Source organism: Grus americana, chromosome 4, assembly GCF_028858705.1.
Source record: "Grus americana isolate bGruAme1 chromosome 4, bGruAme1.mat, whole genome shotgun sequence".
NCBI classification, from domain to species: domain Eukaryota; kingdom Metazoa; phylum Chordata; class Aves; order Gruiformes; family Gruidae; genus Grus; species Grus americana.
Window position 1 is genome coordinate 78,794,848 of NC_072855.1, and position 20,534 is coordinate 78,815,381.

The 20,534-nt window shown below is 39.7% G+C and overlaps 1 protein-coding gene across 6 annotated transcripts in view; it reads left to right on the top strand.

Moving 5' to 3' along the window:
- Positions 1-11,197: 11,197 nt before the first annotated feature.
- The window catches only part of NDST4 (N-deacetylase and N-sulfotransferase 4), a 149,601-nt gene continuing 140,264 nt past the window's right edge, over positions 11,198-20,534 (top strand). For 5 of the 6 annotated variants that reach the window (XR_008577071.1, XR_008577072.1, XR_008577074.1 and 2 more), the window contains exon 1: positions 11,231-11,332. The gene's annotated coding sequence lies outside the window, so the exon portion shown is untranslated. Of the gene's footprint in view, positions 11,333-20,534 lie in introns of all 6 variants that reach the window. The other variant, XR_008577070.1, reaches the window with a different exon arrangement.

Below are 20,534 nucleotides of genomic sequence, written 5' to 3' on the forward strand. Positions count from 1 at the left end.
ACTGCCTGAATTTAAAACTTGCCTTCTCATTTGCAAATTTTTAATTGAATTAGTACTTTTTTTCTTTGGATACAGGACTGTTAATGAATTAGCTTCGTTAACACTTCCTCTATAAAGTTAACAACTCATGAATTTGCAAAAATAATAATTAAAAAAACCCAGGATCATAGCAATTTCTTAAACCAAACTTTCTAAAGATACAACTATTTTTCTCCCTCCAGATTCAAGACTCATTTGTTTTGATGCATGGCCTAAAATATTCCCCTCAGAAACTCTTCCTAGTTCGTTTTCAACTTTTGTGTCTGTATCAGAACTTCAACAGCACATAAGTTACGCTACACAACAAAACACATCCCTTCAAGCAACTGAGCACGTTGGCCACTGTCCAGCACTAAAACACTTGCCGACTCCAAGCCTGGATAGAACTTCAGCTCCTGCAGTGAAATAAAAGCTTTCCCTGAGAACATCTGCGGGGCCAGGTCACCTCTCAGATATGCAAATACTGGGGAACTTGATGGAACAATCTCCAAGTTGGAACAATCGATACATAAACCATTACATAAATCCTTCTGTATAGTTCAAATACTCATGAAGTCCACCTGCATTACAAACCTCACTTTATGCTTTCTTTCCCCAAATAATCACCTAACGTGACACAAGGGGGCCTGAAATGCATTCACCTATGGCGTGGAGATCTTTGAACTCCTTCTAAAACAGTTAAAAAGAAGCAAGCTTTAGAGCAAGTATGGATCATGCAAGGCAAATAAGGTCTGAAAGCAGCTGTCAAATGATACAACAGAATTACAGCAGGAAATTATGTATTTTGAGTATTTCATAGAGTTGTTAAAAAAAATTTCCAAGAGGTCATCTACAGAAAATACTGTTACATTAGTACCTGAAAGATTGCAGAATATGCTGATTGCAAATAATTACTAAAAAAAAAAAAAGTCAAGATGCAGAACTTAGATTGTTTCTACTCTCTCAAGTTTTCCTTTTTCTCATTTCAAATTCCCTTGTTCCATTTGTCTTTAATCCTATTGTATGCATTGATATGAATTATTCAATTGCAGTGAAAAAGAATGTTTTCCAAAAGTTCATTTTATTATTTCAGCCTTTCCTGAAATATTTTGAGACTTTGATTTTTCAGCATACTTCAGAGTGAAAACACTGAATTGCTTGAAAATTTCCCTTTTATTTTTCCAGCTCATGAAATAAGAAAATTATCATTGGGGGGGAAAAAAAAAAAAAAAAACCAAAAACCACAACCCAAGAACATTTCTTCAACCTGCAAACATTAAAGAAAAAAAAAAATCAATATAAAAAGAAACAATTTCAAAATAGAACTTACATGGTTTTCTGGCACGATGAAAATACTAGATTAGGAACATATAGCCATCCCAAGAGGTCACGCTACCTGAAGTTAAAATGAAAGCCAATAACATTTTGCATTCATATATTATGTTTGATATTAAATGGCCCATCATGTTGTTTTAAGTTAAGAAAACATTGCTTGATGTAGTACTGTGAGTAGTTATGCTATAGAATGCAAGTTTGATCTTACAGAGCTTATAGGGCATATGGCAGTGAAGCACTATCACCACCTGAGGTGAAAAGTCACCTCAGTTTCCTTAACAAACCAACCTGATTTACATCCTATTTTTAATTTTTGCTAGAGCTATGTAAGAATGTCAGGATCTGACCTACTCTGAACCTTCTCACTGACAGAGTGCCATTTTTTCTTACTGCAACTTTCATCTAAGAGATGAGGAAGCGACCACTAGGGATGCCAGTTTGATGGCATGCTCTGGAATGATTTGAGATAGGAAGCTCCATTTCCGAGATAAAAAGGCAGTTTCTACCTAATGGCTGAGGCTAGCTACAGGAAAGGAGTTATTAGCACAATAAAAATCATGAACAGTTCACAACCATATTCCAAAGTCAGAAACAGCATCCAGATTTATAAGCTACATTCTTGGAGCCAAAAGAAACCTCCTAGCATCCTTTGATTCTGTCCCTGTTACTCTGCCTTCTGTTCTGGGAAAATCTATAATAGAAAAAAAATGCATATTTGAGTATAAATGGGTATGTGAAGGATGGAGTTACCCTTCCTTTTGATGAAGGGCTTACAGATGGGTATCTATGTCATACATAAGTGTCATCCTAAGTTATTATTAGCCAATACATCTGCCACCACGTTCTGGCAATTTGCCACATCCCAAAGTTGTGCGTACATACATCCACCTCAAGAAAAGGTCTTGAAAATAACACCTACATTACGTTAAGAAAATTGGCATACTCAGGCTCACTTCCCTAGAAGTTTAGCTCAAGCTGATTTAGGGCCACCTGGATTTTCTGTCATATCTCTCACTGATGAAAATTGCCAAATTAAGCTCTTCCCTTCAATTGTCACAAGAGTGCCTTATTTCATCTCCTGCCTTGATTGCCCCCTTAAAGTACACCATAGAAATATTTGCTATGCACATCAAGCAGGAAGATAAAAGAGTGTAAATCATAGATCTAGGGTGATTATCCAAAAATCAGACTGCTGAGAAATGAAGCATAATATCAGTTAAAGTGTCACTAAAACAGAGTTATGAGTATAGTCAGGTAAAATACTTGATAATTGCTTATAATTTTCAGTGTTTGGAAAACAATTTCCTGGCCAGATGTTTTCATATTGTATTAGATGTTTCACTCCCTGTCAAGTGTTGTACATTTTCTCTAGTTTATGATTCAAGGTGTTAATCACATTCAGTCTTTCAAGATGATTACCTGGTAACATTAACATACAAATGTACAGTGATTATCTCTGCTTTTCAGAATTCTTTGCATTTTGCACAAGGGAAAAAATAATAAAAGAAATAAATCAGTCTCCTTCCACTTGTATGATGCCTATTTCAAAAATGAAATTACTATGAATTCAGAGTCTATGAAAATTAAGTATTAATCAACATCAAAGTACAGAAAACTTTCAGCTAAGCTTGAAAGTAGCAACACAGACTTAGTGTCTTACAACAGGCCAGAGTTTATAGGCATAACTACCTCATAAAACATACACGTTCCTTACTTGTAGTCTCCAGTGCTTTCCTATCGTATTGATAGGACCTACAAATACTGAGTATCTACAGCCATTTCTGAGGAATATACAGCAATTTACAGGATACGATCATAAAAAATTAGGACGCTATCTCAGAATGGAGAGAAAATTACTATCAAATATCCAGCCTTCTATTATTGTGAAACAGTAGAAGTTATGTAGTAAAATTGTGTCAAGTTTAACACCACCCAAATCTAAAACCACTGGAGGTTATTTACCTTCCATGGGTATTGTGACATGCTAAGGCCTGATGTACGCTGACCTAACGGAGCAGCACTGTTAGGTCAAAGCAAGAGCACCACAGAGGCAGGACAGGTGGCCAGAAAGTGCTCAAAGGCCATTATGCAGCCATTGTCACCTGCAGATTGCTGCCTCCTGCTGCCACCATCTTTGCATATTGAGTGTCTGGCAGTTTTGTCAGAATCTGCTAGCTCATGGAAATGGTATAGACCAAATTTCCTTGCCAGAAGGTATAAAAACATCAGTTTACCCAAAAAGTTTTTGAAGCAGATCTAACAGCAGTTGGACTGCCAACGCTTTCGTGCCTCCTGGTGTGATACAGGGAATGCCCACACGGTGATGGAAGAGGAAGGATAAGCAGCACTCATCATTGCCTTGGCAACTAATTTTGCTCGTAGGTGCACAAATTAAGAGTTACAGATTATAAACTGTGAAACCTCACGACCCGAGAGATGAATAAGTGAATTCATGTGGCAGACTATAGTCTGTGCAAAGGGAATTGAACCCTTGTTTGTTATATGTCTTAACAGGCTCATAAAATAAACTTTAATTTACACAGTACATTGCCCTGTAAATTTGAGATATGCAAACAGTCCAAGACAAGAATTCAGAGGGAATTCACAACTCTCCTTCATTCTCAGCAGGAATCGGGGGTGAACACAAGAGACCACAATCTAGGCAGGAATACCTGAGCTAGATTTACACACACCCCCCACTAGAAATAACGTGACCTAATGCCTTGGCTAATTCCTGGTGCTATGCTCTGTCCATTACTCTTGCTTCTATTTTTCTGTTGGGCCTTTCATCTTACAGCATCAAGGTTGGACGATTTAAAAAAAAAAAATCCGATTAGTCTTTCAGTCACTTCAGTTCATTCTTATATCTTTATTCTTTGCTCTCATAGTTGATACTCCCCTGGTCCTTTTGACCCCTCCACAGTCCTGGCACTGAAAGATAGTCTTTCAAAGAATACGGGACAAAAAGCCTAAGGGAGACATCAAGGCATTTGCATTTTCTTTTGTTTTTCTCTCACTAAACTCATATGTATTTGTACTGCAGACCAACAAACAGCTTCTCTTATCAGGCAGGAGCCAGGATCACCTATTTCAAAGTTTGGTAAATATTATCAGAACATCTGTATTCAAAACCAGAACTGATAAATCATTAAAAGCAGCAAAGGGAAATGTTTCTCTAGGTTCATAAGAAAAAAAAAAAAAAAGTGGGAAATTTTGTATCAATGTCATTATAAATGAGTTCCAGCATTTGGCCAGTAGTTTATTAGTCTTTATTTCATTATGATGAAAGCGACTATACTCTTCCTCATTTTTAGTAGTTAATATATAGTTTGCTTCTTCACATTGAATGATATCTGTCTTTGCAAGTAATACCAGGTTGATTGCTAAGCTAGACTTCAAGCTACAACATCGCTGATGGCTCCAGCATTTTCAGAGTGAGGTGCCAACAGAATCATAATTTACCCCAAATCTACGCCTAAATAACTGTTTATTTCTGTTCTCCAGTTCCAGACTGGTTCTGATAAACGTTAAGGGTAAATTCCTGGCACTGTTGGACATTTGCTATTATTTGCATGAAAACAGGGTTTCACTTTAAATTTCACACCTCAGAGCCCATAAACGTAGAATATGCTACTGAAAGAAATCCCATAAAGACAGTAAAAAACCAGAAGAATGAACCCTGCATTTTATTTAAGCCACAGCAAAAGGATTACAGACTTCATTGGGATGAGGTCTGCACAGAGTAGGAATGACAATTAAGACTTGGGCAGAGGATTTGTATTTAATACACCCCATGATGATTGTCTAATGTCTTCAAGCCAACGCTTATAAAACCCATTTGCATTTAGTATTAATTTTACTGTTGTCTATATTTATTCTATATAGAATATATACATTTTTTTATTCTTCAATTTTTCAAAGTTTAGCTTAAAAATAAAATCTATGTAGAAGTAACACCAAGCTTTGCCCCCACTGATTCACCAAAATCCCCCAAGCATTTAAGCAAACTGTTCATTTCTGAAGGCTTATCTCTTCACAGCATATTCTTTCCTTCACATATGGGCTTTTAAACTTTATCTGTTGGCTACTAGTGTGCTCTACTGATTTATGACCTTAAAAGGCTGCATTTTCAAGGAAAGATACAACTTTTGTTTGGTTATAACACTTGTCGATTCAAAAGGGGAAATAAATGCATAGTGTTTTAAGGGCACAAGCCCCCATTACTACCCGTCAAAAAACTTGTTTACTGTACCTGAGTGAGATTCTACAGGTAAACTGGTATCGAAGAAGACAATTGAAAGATTTTTTTTTTAGTTATTTTTTAAGATTATTCAAAAGAAGAACTACTGACCTAGTATATATTCTTCATCATCTATCTCTCATCTTCTAAACTATATCACCTTTATTCTATATGACTTTTCCTTGGTTGTAAAAGTGATATCATGTAATAAAATTGCAGGAAAATAACCTTTAATTAGCTCCATTTTAAAGGAATAAATATTTCAGTGCAGAATTTGACTTAGAATTTGAAACTCAATCTATATTTACACATGTTATTCAAGATATTGTTCTGTTAAAACTTTACTGATTATTTAGAAAAAAACAAAGTGGTGTTTATGGAAAATTAGCTATCATTCAACATTAGCTAAGGAAAAAATGCCAACAAATGTAACTGAGAAGTAATGAATGCATTTTATGTATATTTTTATTGTAGCACTACATGATTAATGAGCTGTCATAGTCTTAAGGCATTCATTGACATGTTTCTGTAAGTTTGTTCAGATAATAAGCCTTAAGAGATGAATGAAGCATGTCCTGTCCTGCCAGATCTGCTGTGATGATTTCCTTGTACTATAACTGGGGGACATAAAGGATCTCAGCTATTCTTAAAAAAATATCTGTCTTCTCATTAATCAAATCCTGCCTTACACTGTGAAAGTGCCATTATGAAGAAGAGATGATATTAGCCCACACAAAGGATCAAATAATCTGGATTCTTCAGTCGTGTGGACTTCCCCAAGGGAAGTTTACCAAACATGAGACGTAGCCAACCCCTAGAGAACTGGTCCATTAGAACAGAGTGTGCCATAACCTTCACACCACAGATAAAGACATAGAAAGCATAGAAAAACTTGCCTTAGCCTGATTAACCATTTTCCATCATCTGTGCGAACAGAACTTCTGTCTGGACACAACATATGCCACAAATCATTATCCTTTCACGTGGGCTTACCTAGGAAAGAGTAGTTGGAGACAGGACGTCTTGGCATCACTACTCAAGAAACTCCTTAGAATAACCTCTCTTTTTCAGGAAGAAGTTTTCCTTTGTAAAGGAGGATGAGTGTGGTCAGTCAGTTACTCTCAATGGGTTTTTCTGTACCAAGAGCAGAAGTCTAAAGGTCACGAGAAAATATTTTTAAAAAGAGGTATTCTGCAATGAACGTAAAGTAGCTTAAAAACATCTTTGCCTAATTAGGGGAGGAGGAATGTGTGGTTTGGTGGGTTTTGTGTTTGGGTGGCTTGGTTTTTTGGTGTTTTTTAGCAGCAGAATTACACTGAGTTTAGCTCTGAACAGGGCTCCTGAGTTTACTTACATCTTACTGCATATAACACAAGTTACTTTCTGGAGAAGTGTCCAGATTTGTTCAGACACTCAGGTAACACAGATTTGAAAGCAACAGGTTTGCGTTTGTTTCTATGTTATCTGTATGAACTCTCAGTAAGAGAGCAAACAACAAGGACTGAATAAACAGGGCAAGTATCCCACTCAACCAAGAAGCCAAAAATAGGAAGAGAAAGCAGTCTGTGTTTAGTGAGGGTCTTCCCTCTTGAAAAAGACTGAAGTGTGGCTCCCTCGACTCCTGAGATATTGTATCTAAAGCCATTGTATCTACTGCCCACTGGTCTTAGCTATCTTATTTGACGAACTCCTGAAATGTACCTGCCGACGCTAGGAAATTATTTGGATGGCTTTAAACAATTATGGAGCTAGACAGACTCAGAACTAGAAATTGTACCCGGATGGTCCCTCTATATCTATTGAATAAAGTGGAAAGTCAGTCCAGCAGAGAAGCCATCCCAGCATCTTTAATGACAGCTTTGGGTTACTCATCACTAACACCAGCATCAAATGCAAAATCGCCAATTAGAAGTGAAGTCATATCACCTTCTGGGTTTCTTTTTGGTGCTGTCAAGAGCAGAGCTTTCTATCATCTGAACAAAAAGGATAGCTTGCAATACAAGCTGTAAGATTTCACATCACTGTCATATGGAATGAATTTACAGGGAACCATTTCTGCACTGCAGTATATTGCTAGAAAGTTGCCAGGAAATAAAGTATTCCTCCTTTTTTCTTTCATGTTTCTCTAATCTGCTTTTCCTTTCCATTCTCCTGTTCATCAGATGCAATGGTTTGTCCATCTTAGTTTGTACTATAGTATTTTGACAGATCTAAAGGTTTGTAAGAGTCACTCAGTAACTAGGTTTGCTAGTTTTCAACTGCAAAAAGAAAACCCCAACGTTTTTTATAACATGTCTCTTTTTGTTCTATTTCTTTTATTTACCAAGCATGAAACAAAGACCAAAACTAGATGAAGATAATTTTCACAGTTCCCTCTAACAGAGCAATAACAAGTCACGAGGCTTTCTCTGAGTTCTTAAATACCCAGCACACAGGATTTAGGGTTTTTTTGTTGTTGTTATTCAGGTTTTTTAAAAGCAAGAAATATAATCCAAAGGATTCATTTCAACAAAGATGTTTTCAAAACTGAAACAGTTATTGTAAGGTCATCTGCAGAGAATCCTGACCAAAAATCATAAAGAACTGAAGTACTTATCTTTACAGAGCATAGGACTAGGGAAATAGGATGCAATGATTACAGATTTCTTGACTGAAATCTAGGCCAGGAAGAGAAAAATTGAATCTACTAATTAGACTGCTATTTCTGCAACATAACTACCATATGATGACGCTTATTAAACAGCAAAGCCTGTCCATACAAACTGAAGGAGAACATTTATAATACCTGAAGTAATAAATACAGGACAGGGGAAATCTCTTGCTATTCATTTTAAAGCTAATTGGCAGGGATGAGCTTTACTAGAAACATTTTTGCAGTAACAGGTATGGTTTAGTACATAATTTATTATGATGCAAGGAAATGCACATCTAAGATTACAGCAAGAATTAGGTTCAATATTATTGGATAATTAATGTGACATTGACAAAGTAGCTTATTGTATGCACGCATACATACATTACTTAGCAAAAATGAAATATATTTGTCCTCTCCCGATAACCAGCTGTGCAATAAATCACAGAAGCGATTCGTATAATTCTGCGAACTAGAAGTTAAGGACTGACAGCATTAAATCAGGTAATTTCTAGCTCCCAGTATCCACACAATTTTTCTGAACTGGCCATGACCCCTGTTGTGGGATAAGCATGGCAGGCAGCTAAGCACTACACAGCTGCTTGCTCGCTCACTGCCCCCCTACCCAGCAGGAGCAGGGAGAAAATCAGGAGGCTATGACTGAGAAAACTCCTAGGTTGAGATAAAGACAGCTTAATAAGTAAAAAAGACAGCAAAACAAAAGAAAAGCAAGCAATGCAAAAAGCCATCACTCGCCAGCAGCTAACCACTGCCCAGCCAGTCCCTGAACAGCAGCAAACCCTGGCAAACTCCCCACCCCACTCTCAGTTTTACTGCTGAGCATGACGGGATATTGTATGGCATATCCCTTTGGTCACCTTGGGTCAGCTCTCCTGGCTGTGTCCTCTCCCAGCCTCTTGTCCACCCCACCTTGATGCTGAGCAAACACTGTTCAGCAATAGCTAAAGCACTGGTGCGTCATGAACACTTTTTTGGTCACAAATCCAAAATGTAGCACCATACAGGCTACCCTGAAGAAAATTAACTCTATCCCAGCCAAAACCGGTACAACCCCACTCACATAGGTGATGGCAACACCTATCAAACAACGTGGTTTGTGTACTGAAATCTGATTAAGCAAAGACCTCCCAGAACAAGAGAGAGTCTCAATAAAAAAAATCAACCTGTCCTTTACTCAAGAATTTTGGCTGAATCCTTACATGCTAATCCGCTCACACTAAGGTCACACATCTGCCTGCAATGCCAGATTTTTTGGGGTTTTTTTTCCTCATTTGAGAGGTTTTTTTTGTAGGGGAGAAATAACGCTTTGTAGTCCAAGAAAGAAAACATTATTTGGCATTGTTTTTTTCCAAAATGTTGCCTGCTATGCAAAAAACCTCATCAGTAAGAGACCTTTCTAATTGAAGCCAGGTCTCTATAGATGACAGTCATTCTGGACACAAACTCAAAGCCTTGAAAAAGGAAGAACACCACCTTTATTTTCACTGCTGAGTTGTTAAAGAGAAGGAAAACTTGTACTGATTAGGGTCATAAGTGTTTTGAAGTATTTGGACAAATTAAACTGCTCCTAATATTTTTTCTAGAAGTTAATTGCAAGAGCAAAACTAGATATTTATTCACCAAAAATGGCACAGAAAGATGAGGGGAACAGAAGCTGTAGCAAAAAATGTTTGCCAGTATTCTTCTATTGCCTGTAAGGGAAGTCATTTTCTAAATTAAGAGGAGCTCTGTAGAAGACATCTCCAGGAAGGAGGTGAATCTAGTCTAGGAAATTTGTTTAGCCACTGCTTCATAAACAGTGAAAATATTTCCACCAGCCAGGCAGCTAGGACACTACCTTCCCCAGTAGGGGTAGACAAGTGCTCACAATGGCTGGTCTCTGTCACTCACATTCAGCCTCCTCCTAACAGCGAGTCCTGCCTCACTGAGGGAGCACCTTATTTTTAACTCTGCAAGATATCAAAGGTGTACAAGCAAATAGGAAAAAAACCCTTACAAGCTAACAAGAGCGCGATTCTGACCTATTAGTTTGACATATGTGCCGTAGTTGTCTTCTATCAGGTCTTCAGGGTACTATTTGAAAATATCACATTTCTATAAAAAATACTTTGAATTAGGGTTCTTATCTGAGCCTACAGGAAGGTAAAATCCCATTTTAGAAACCTGAATTTAAATACTTATTGTGTAGAATTCTGCAAGAAAATAACTCATTATCATCTATGGCATTTGCTTTTTTTTTAAAAAAAAAAAAAAGGGAAAGTACATAAAACCACTGCTTGCTTTCTGTAATTTACAGATGACTGTTTTCAGTAGCTTGCCTTTCAGCATCAAAGTCTTTGCCAAGCTGAAAAAGTAGCGAGGTCCTGGAGTCTTACAAAAAAAAAAAAAAAAAAAAAAAAAAAAAAAAAAAAAAAGGCAGCCCAAAACATTCGCTAGGGAACAAGATGAGCTGCAGCAGTTCAAGAAGGAAAAAGAAGGTGAATCTGGCTGGGAAGGACACTACCAGAACATGGTTCCTGTCACTCTTTAGGACAGGGTTAATCAGGAGGGTGGCTCTTCAGCCTGGTCACCAGAATCACTTCTCAACATGCAAGGCCCATACCATGAGAGCATTAGGATGAGAATAAGTGAAGGCTGGAGAACACCAGCAAGCTACTATATCGAGCTGCCTGGAAGGGTCACATGTTGTTTTGCTTTGAGCAAGATCATATAAAGTCTTTTCATAAGAAAGCAAAAGTTTTAGAGTGCCTGTGGCTGCTGCGCTCCACTCGACATCGGCTCTGCTGTAGACAAACACATGCTATCCAGAAGGTATACTTTTTTTTTTTTTTTACCCCTCGGTATAACCTTTTTTACAGAACTAAGATTATCACATGTTGTACTTTCTTAAACTAACATAAAAAAACCACTGAAACCTCAAGTTTTGTTTCTGGTCCCATGTGCCCGAGCACAGGAAACCCAGAGTTTGGAGCCAAACAGGAAGCGGTGCTTTGTAGAACACAATGAACCGCGCGGCATCACACACCCCTGCACCATGGATAATTAAGTAGCTGGCAGTAATTGAAACTATCCCTGCTTCTTTCACAGTAAGTACCTTGTATTACTGGTTGATGTATTGTAGCTACTGACACATGGCAGAATAATTTGTCTTTTATTCAACTCCAACACTGAATTATTGGAAGTTGGAGTTGTTTGTGGCCTAGAGGGAGACATTGTGCCAGAGTTTCATTTGCTGTTATTGAAGGCAAGAGGTTTATAAAAGTTAATGAAATACAGCTAGCAAAGTGACTGTAGAGGGTCTGAATCTCAGAAGCAGCAGCATACAGATGCCTATTGTTATTACACAGGGCAGCAAAAACACATCAGTCTTTCCAAGCTATGATACCATTGAAAATATTTAACATTTTCATTGGAACTTCTAATTTCTATCATTTGACTAACTGCAATAGCTGTTAAATTTCCTTTTTCTTTTTTAATATTTGAAGTCATGTATAGCAATCTGAGACACTGAAATGAAGACAACAGACCAATGTTATTCAATATTTTCATGCCTTAAGAGGCCATCTCAAGCAATTCACAACTGCAATTGACACACTTCAAAATCTTCAGTTAAAGATGTGTTCTGCACCATCCGGTTGTTAAGGAGATGGTCTTTACCTAATGAGCCAGCTGCATATGAACTCTGACTATAAGAAGTGCAAATTTCTGGGGAAAAAAAAAAACCACCCAAAAAACCAAACCCCAAACCTTTTAGACAGTTAAAAATTTAATCCTATGTGAGGCATAGAAACTTGCATAATACTAGTACAAGGAAAAGGATTTTGACAGAAAAAATTAACATTACTTTAGACCGCTGTCACAGTTGACCCATCACTAAAGGGCTTAACACCTGTTTATATGGCTTGGTTGTGGGGGTTTAAAATAAATCTCACTAATACTTTGAGAAAAATCATGATGCTGTTTGCTTTCTGGGATATAGAAAGAGATTAAAATGTCGAGAAAAGCATCAAGTTTTCCAAGATGCACTGTTTACTGATAATGGCTAAATAACTTTCCCTCATTACTCAATAAAATGATTGTGTAGCACAAGATCCATGGATATCTGCATAAGCAAGTCTGATGAACTTTTTTTTTAAAAGCAGTAACATTTTCCACCAGTATAACATGAGGAAAGGAATTGATCACAGTTTTTTCTTTTAAATGAAACAAAGGAAAAAACATTGACCTTAAATGTCCCTTTTATTACAGCAGCTCTTTTAGCTTTGTCATAAACCTCCAAGGTTACTAGCGCTTTGGAACCAAATTATACTGTACATTGCAACCAGCACTGCTCTGGCTGCTGAACCATTTTCTGAGCTGGACATGGAAAGATCAGGCTGGCTCCAAAATAGTTTCTCAATGTCTTTCCTATAAGAACCTAGAAGCCTGTCTCTGTAGTATTGAGGCTGCTGCTTGCACAACTGAGCAGCAATTGAAGTTGTCAGGGAAGATCCTCTCCTACAGTGCACAACACTAAACTACTTTTTTTCTTCACCTGAACTCTATCTGCATAAGTCTTCCTCCTGCCCTGACACTCGTGATAGCAGAGCTGCTGCTGGAACACCACCTAACAACCCCTTTTCCATCCCTTGCACACAAGGCAGCTGATTTTCTAGGGCACAGGGAAGTTGTGTGTTACAGTAACTCTTTGCTCTGCTTTCCTGATCATCTCAGTGGAAAAGATAAATGAATAAATAGAAAACAAAGCATGGAAATACAGGGGACAGGTGTAAGCCAAAAGTATCTCTGTTAGGAGGCCAGAGGAGACAACAGAAGAATAACTGTTAGAAAGAACTAAAAGAAGGGGAGAGGAAGGGAAAGCATGTGTGTCGGAGGGGAGGAGAAGGAAGTGGCTGAGCAGCACCGCAGGTAAAGCCTTCCTGTTGCTTTTGATTTCTGTTCAGTTATGAGCAAGGCTTCTCTACAGTTAAAAACCAAGATCCCTTAAACTACTACAGAATAAAGCCCTACCCACGTAACCCCTTGAACTTCTCATTCATCCTTTGGTGACCTCTTAATTCTACTGCAGTCAGGTACTACCGTTACAGCACCATCCAGTCAGAACCCTCGCATCTTGTTCTCTGCCCACGTTACCAACAGTATGATACTTTCAAATATATTTATGGGTCTGTTTCTGTCTTCAGGGGTTTTTTTAGCATTAATAGCAGCAAGCTATCAAGCATCGTGGGTTTTAACTTGAAAGCTACTGTATGTCATAGTAGGCATACTCTTACCTTTAAGAAATTGGAGGCTGTTTCTCACCCAATAACATTAGGCCTTAAGCCAGGACAAAAATTTTCTTTGCAAAGAACTTCCAAGGCAAGAGCTTTTCATAACTTGCAAGATTTGCAACAAGTCAACAGTATGTTAAGAGCAGATAGAAGTGAAAATCATTTACCGAAAACTGACTTTACTTAGGAACAAATAAAATTTGAAGAACAACTTTACTTAGAATTTCATGTTCTATTAACTATTTTCATTTTATGCTGCATTGCAGATTCCCTTGGCACATATCAGCTATTCTTTCCTTTGTTAAAATGTAATCCTATTGCCTCCGCCTAAAATAGATTTTTTTTTTCTTAGAACAAGCAGGATTGGACCTTGCAATCATATCACCAAGAGTTAACAAATGTATATTAAGCACTGTTGTTAGAAATAGTTTTGTCAGTGTGTCAGTCTATAAAAGAGTAAACGCTATATAAATCCATGGAAATGATTGCATTAAACATTTTAATACTCTATATACTCCATTTTCACTATATCAAACAGTGCTACATGCACATTTGCCCTAAGAATAAGATGCTTGCTAGTTCTGCACTGGTAGAGAAACGCTCAGTGAGTCAAACAGGCTTCTGAAAAAATGCTTCTCCAACTTTAAAGAGTTTTCATTTTCATTCTAGTGCATCCTTCAGTCCTTTGACATACCATCTCTACAAACTATCTGCTTGTATACTGCGCTCTAACCTTGTTCGAGTGTTTGAGTCTCATTTTGGGTTTGGTTTCTTTGTTTAGGGGTTGTCTTTGTTTCTTGGTTGGTTGTTGTATGGGTTGTATGGGTTTGTTGGTTTTTGTTTGTTTGGTTTGGTTTTGCTTCTACCATCTCAGTTTTGGCTTACTTTTTCCAAATTGTCTAGGTTCTCCTTTCTCACATTTTTTCGCCCATTTTTTTCTATCCATGGAACCAAACTGTCTTCACATTTTTTCTAATGCTACAGTAGAAGCACTGAAATCATGGGAGGCTCCAGCACATTCCTTAGGTGTGGAAGCTTTTGTACAATTTTGCATAACTTTTTTTGCCCCAAATAATGCTTTATTAAAAATTCTGTAGGTTAGAACATGCTCAAAGCTGACGAAATACTCTTTTTTTCTGCTAAGCCAAGCACAAATAAACATTGAAATGCTTTTCAGATTACTGAAAAAATTCTGAGTCTTCAGTGGCCAAAACTCACCTTTCAGAACATTAGCATGAAAAAAATCTTTCAGGATGCCCACACCACCACCACCACCACCACCAGCTTTATTTTGTCATCAGGAAAAACATGTTTCTATAGCGGTCTGTTGATTTATTTTTTAAATTATTTTAGGAAGGTCCTCCAAAGAAGAATTAGTTAGACAGTTTAGAATGAGATAAACAAGCAAGTCTTAATTCAAACTGAGATCCTTAAAGTCTGGTGAGAGAGCATTTGTGAAGCAGAAGTAGGGTAATTTCCAAACAATAGAAGCACCTGAACCATTTTCTAACAAATGCCCACAATTGTTTCTTTAGGTATGCGTTTAAAGAATGTCACTTATTCACTGCAGAAAGACAGAATGCAGCTTTGCTCTTCTAAAAATTATGTAGAAAAACACGATATACACTTAAGTTTGAATACATGTCATCAACCAGACACTATACACTGAATTAATAGCAGTTTCTCAGTCTTGCACAAGGGATAAGGTTAATCCTATGTTCCTCATTTAATCTCATCCTAAATGCTATGCTGATGCATACTTGTGGACATTAATAGCAAAATCAGAACAAACCTTACAGGCAAGAGAGTAAAATAGCTGATTAAAAAAAAACAAAACAAAACCTCCATGGTTTTATTAGATCACCCCAAACTTTGGGGCTGCCAAGCAGTTTGCCCATTTCCACCTCTTCCCCCTCCCCTTGTAGGGTGCTGTTTTCCTCTAAGAGAAATGTTTCATTTATCATCACTGTGCACAAGTGTTTTAGCTGGAGCACATCTGTGGCTAATACTGACTGACGCTTCTCAGCACTTGCTGTTGATGATAGTTTTGCAAAAGCTAAATTGGCTGGAGCCTAATAATCCATGCTCCACAAGTGCCTCGGGCCAGTATTTCTGCTGGAGGTTCCAGCTAGAACAGTCATTTTCAGGAAAGATTATATTATTCTCTTCACCTTCTTTCCTTTTCTCCGCCACCCTAGAAGACTGTTTCATCCACACTGAAATATAGCTATTTTTATTCAGCTATCATCAGATTTCCATACCCATGCACAAGGGACTGGAGTTTGATGGCGTATGGTAAAGGTCACCTGGCTACAGATTTAATTAGGTTTTATGTCTACAAGCATTCACCTAAATTTAGAAAAGCTGAAAGATTTTTTTTGGTTGATTAGAAGTTTTAAGTCGTTTTCTTAAAAGACTTCTGAGTCTTTTAAGACATTTCTCCCTTTTGGCTTAAAAGGGAGAAATATGTTTTCTTTAAAGATTCATTTTGCTATAACAAACCCAAGGCCTCGTCCCAACTGCGCATAGATCTGAGACAGAACACAAGGTGGGGTTTGCAATAGGATCTGACCACAGGGAAACCAAGCTGCTCTCAGTGACACCTGTTAAATTTGAGAGGCTGTGAGCCTGAGCAGCCCAGATCTTAAAGGATCCTCACCAACATCTTTTGAACTGATTTACAAGTCTGACTTGAAAATTCCCCGACATGTATTTACAAAGAAGGTAGTAAGCCTTTCTGGGATGTGAAACAACATTACAAAACCCAGGGCCTGAACACTTCAAGGCTCCAGGATAGTGTTTGTTGACATAAAAGAAAGTTTCTTCTACCAAAAGCTTTAAAAGCTTGCTGTAAGTTTCTGCACTCATTCCTTCCTCCCCATCATACCTACTTCAGTGACTCAGTCTGCTATGGTTACATTGTAACATCAACTTTTTTGGAAAGAAAAATATTTTCACAGCCGTCATCCAAAATATTATGTCTGCCTCACTACCAATACCAAAACCTCATTTCGTCTATGTTTACAGAGGCTAGTTTTCATTTCCTTTTCTCCTCGTTGTTTGTAGTTAGGCATTTGACCTAATTTTTATCACATTGGCTTGAGGCAAGGTTAAAAAAAAGTATTGCTAAACTTACCTTTGTATGCTGTTTTACAGAAAACACAGAACCTCCCACAAATAACTTACAAATATTGGCCTTAAAGATAAATATGTACCTAAGAGGAAGGGACAGGCAAAAAGTAGATAGGATGTTACTTGGTTGAGATAGATGCAACTTGGTGGTTTTATGCTGGTAAAACAAACATGCATTTAATACAGAGTAATTTAGAAGTCAGCTGCAAAAGTAATCAAGACTGCTTCAGAATTATCTAAAGTAGTGAGAAGAGCTTAAAAGCAATGTATCTAAGAGGTCAATAGTTATTTAACATTGTGAGCCTTATATTTTCTCAAGAACATTTTTACTTTTTTATTTAAGTATGAAAGTCTCTCTAAGAAACTACATCACTATAATTGTGCAAGTTTCACAATAGGAACCGAGATGACACTAATAAAGAAACCAGGATAAGCTAATTCCTGAAGTAGCCCTGTGCCCTTACAGCAGGGAAGGTCAAGCCTGTGAATGTATGGGGCTGCTTTTATTTTAGGTTTATCTAAAACACCTGGCTAGCATTCATAAGCATTTCTTGCCTTCACAGTGGCCAAGCATTCCAGTATTAGAGTTGAAGATGCCAAACCCAACTTGGGCAGATATACCAGGATATTACAGAATACTGCAAATATTAAAAAAACAATCCTTTCAGTCACTTTTTTCAAATATATTTAACACCTATACAGAGTATGTACTTCAGGGACCACAGGTATTTTGGAAAAAAAAAAGATGGCAGGCTGCCCCATTACTGGAAGATACACAAGAAACCTGTGTTAACTGGGAGGAAAAGAACCAACTAGACCATTCAAACATGCAAATTAATGTCACCCTCATGATAGATTTGATACCTCATACATGGATAGCTACATTTCTGATATAGTCATGTGCTATTAAGAGATATGTTGGAATGAGAAAGGAGAAGCCCATAGCTTCAGCACACACCCCAAAATTCTGCTCTGGCCCAGAAGGAAGCTGACAGCACCACAGAGAGGCGAGACCGTACCAACGCAGACATCCCCGCAAGACCCTGACTTGCTGTCCCCGCAGCCCAGGCTGCCTGGGAGCTCTGAAAGCCCCTGGACCACCAGCCCAGAGGCTCCAGTGCCCACAGCAGAGAGCAATCATTACAACCCCATAGCAACCTGTAACACTTCTTTCCGTGAACATTAACAAAACTCATCTACCAGGCCAATAAAACACACATACCTTCAGCATTATGAAGGATCCTGTTCATCCTTGTCTCTCCTCTGGGCAACTCCCACCACATTCCCCCTAAGAAAGCTGCCTCCTCCCCCAGCCCTTTTGTAAAAACCTCTGCTAATTGCCTGATCTCCCACAAATGGGCAGGTAAGGAGTTCCCACAGCTGGGGCAGGTCAGGCTCCTCAGCAGCCCGTGCCCAGACCGCTGCTCCTCCTTGTTATAGAGAGGGGAGAACAAAAACATCACTGCATGTGACGAGAGCTGCATTATTTGCATTTCAAACAATACCTGAAGGCTGTCTACTTCCAAAACAACTTGATCTGGAACAGTCAATGTGCAAAATCTTCTGCAAGTGTGTAGGATCTTTACAATGTGTTTCATATCAATAAATGCTGCACCATGCCTGTCCTTTAGGACTGTTTTTCAGGGAGCAAGAGCCCTGGTGCTGAATGCTGATGGTTGCGTGAGGTTTGCCGGCGCTGAGTTCATTCAGCTGGTTTGCACACAACAGGCACCATCTTCAATGGGGTTTGTCCAGAGACCGGACGGCCCAACTCTCAGCCTGTCTGTCTGTACACCTCAGGGTACCTGACTCTTTCCCACAAAACACATAATAATAGCAGAATACTCTAATAAAATATTAACAGGAATGACATAGTCGATTTAAAATGCTTCTTACGCTATCCTCTATTTCAGGACTTGCATCTAAATGTTTGTGTCACAAGGGGATATTATTCTCTCTGTGAACATGTATAACTCCTGTAATACTATCTGAGGCTATGCTCCATGGTGTCACACTGACACATTCATTAACTATCCATCAGCACGAAAAGGAACTGACTCAGGAGATCAAAACAGAATGCAAATGTAAGAATTTTCTAGCTGTTAGGAAAGAATAAGCATCCCAGAGATAGTCCTTCTACCACCCTCTGTCCTTCTGCGAGAGTTCACTTGGGATGTAGTGCAAAGTCACATAACTTAACAGTTTTTGTAAGTGACTTGGCATTTTCATGTGTGGTAAAAACCCAGAGACATGTTTTAAAGTGGGAAAAAGAGGGAAGGTCAGAAAGGTGCTTGGATGACTGTCCCAAAAATGGAGTAGCAGCACAGAAATATTTAACAGTCTCTGAAGTTAAAAAACTGACCAGTATCATAGAATCATTTAGGTTGGAAAAGAACTTTAAGATCATCCAGTCCAACCGTTAACCTAGCACTGCCAAGTCCACCACTACACCATGTCCCTAAGCACCACATCTACACGTCTTTTAAATACCTCCAGGGATGGTGACTCCACCACTTCCCTGGGCAGCCTGTTCCAGTGCTTGACAACACTTTTGGTGAAGAAATTTTCCCTAATATCCAATCTAAACCTCCCCTGGTGCAACTTGAGGCCATTTTCTCTCATCCTATTACTGGTTACTTGGGAAAAGAGACCGACACCCACCTGGCTACAACCTCCTTTCAGGCAGTTGTAGAGAGCAATCTGGTCTCCCCTCAGCCTCCTTTTCTCCAGACTAAACAACCTCAGTTCCCTCAGCTGCTCCTCGTCAGACTTGTGCTCCAGACCCTTCGCCATTTTGTTGCTCTTCTCCGGACACGCTCCAGCACCTCAGTGTCCTTCTTGTAGTGAGGGGCCCAAAACTGAACACAGTACTCGAGGTGTGGCCTCACCAGAACCGAGTACAGGGGAACAATCACTGCCCTGGTCCTGCTGGCCACATTATTCCTGATACGAGCCAGGATGCCGTGGGCCTTCTTGGCCACCTGGGCACGCTGCTGGCTCATGTTCAGCTGGCTGTCGATCAACACCCCTGTTGTCCCACAACAGTCCTTTTTTCTTTATGGAAGTCGTTTCGAAACAGGGCATAGGCTGACTTAACCTCGGTGACACCTCCAAGCTAGATGAACCACTGTGCTTGCCGTGGTTTTGTTCCATTGCAGAGCTTTGTGGCTTTTATGCCAGGGCACCTGGGAAGCTGAGGGAGTCAGGGAGGAGACATGCCTGCTGTGGCGGGCAGGAACTCATCGCCATTGTTCCCTGTCCCTTAAGTCAGTGTGTTCAGGTGGAGAGAGGACAGGGAATCCTCTATGCCATGGTCCTGTCAGGGAAGGTAAGGTGCGGTTCCAGTAGCTTATTTCTCTCTCAGCCTGCCCGATACACCTCACCTCCTCCCGCACCAGTGACACGGAGCTGAGGAGCTCCTCTACCAGGGCGCACCTCCCTCAGGTGTGCTCATTGCTGCCGCCCCGTCCTGGCGTGGGGCGCAGCCTGGCACCGGGATGGCAGCGTGCTCCCACCGGCAATCTGTCCGGGAAGCTGCGTCAGTGGCAGGGTGTAGAGAAGCCATGGTTTTCTGCCGGGTGGGCACCACGGCTGCCCGGCCGAGGCGGCAGAACCAGCCCCGCGCCAACCGCCGCGCCGCACCACAGCCCCTCTGCCTGCCAGGGCTCGCGCGGGGGGGCGGGGGGGGGAAGGCGTCGCCTGCGCCGCTCCCGGCCCCGCCCAGATCTCCTCAGCCGCTCCGCGCGAGCCGCTCTCCACAGGCCTCCACCGTTCGGGACCCCCCGTACCCAGCCGGTACCGGAGCCGCTCGCCTCGGCGACTGAGCGCTAATATCGGCTACCCTGCACCGCTTTTCAATTTCCCGCCGTCGCTCCCGGCCCTGCCC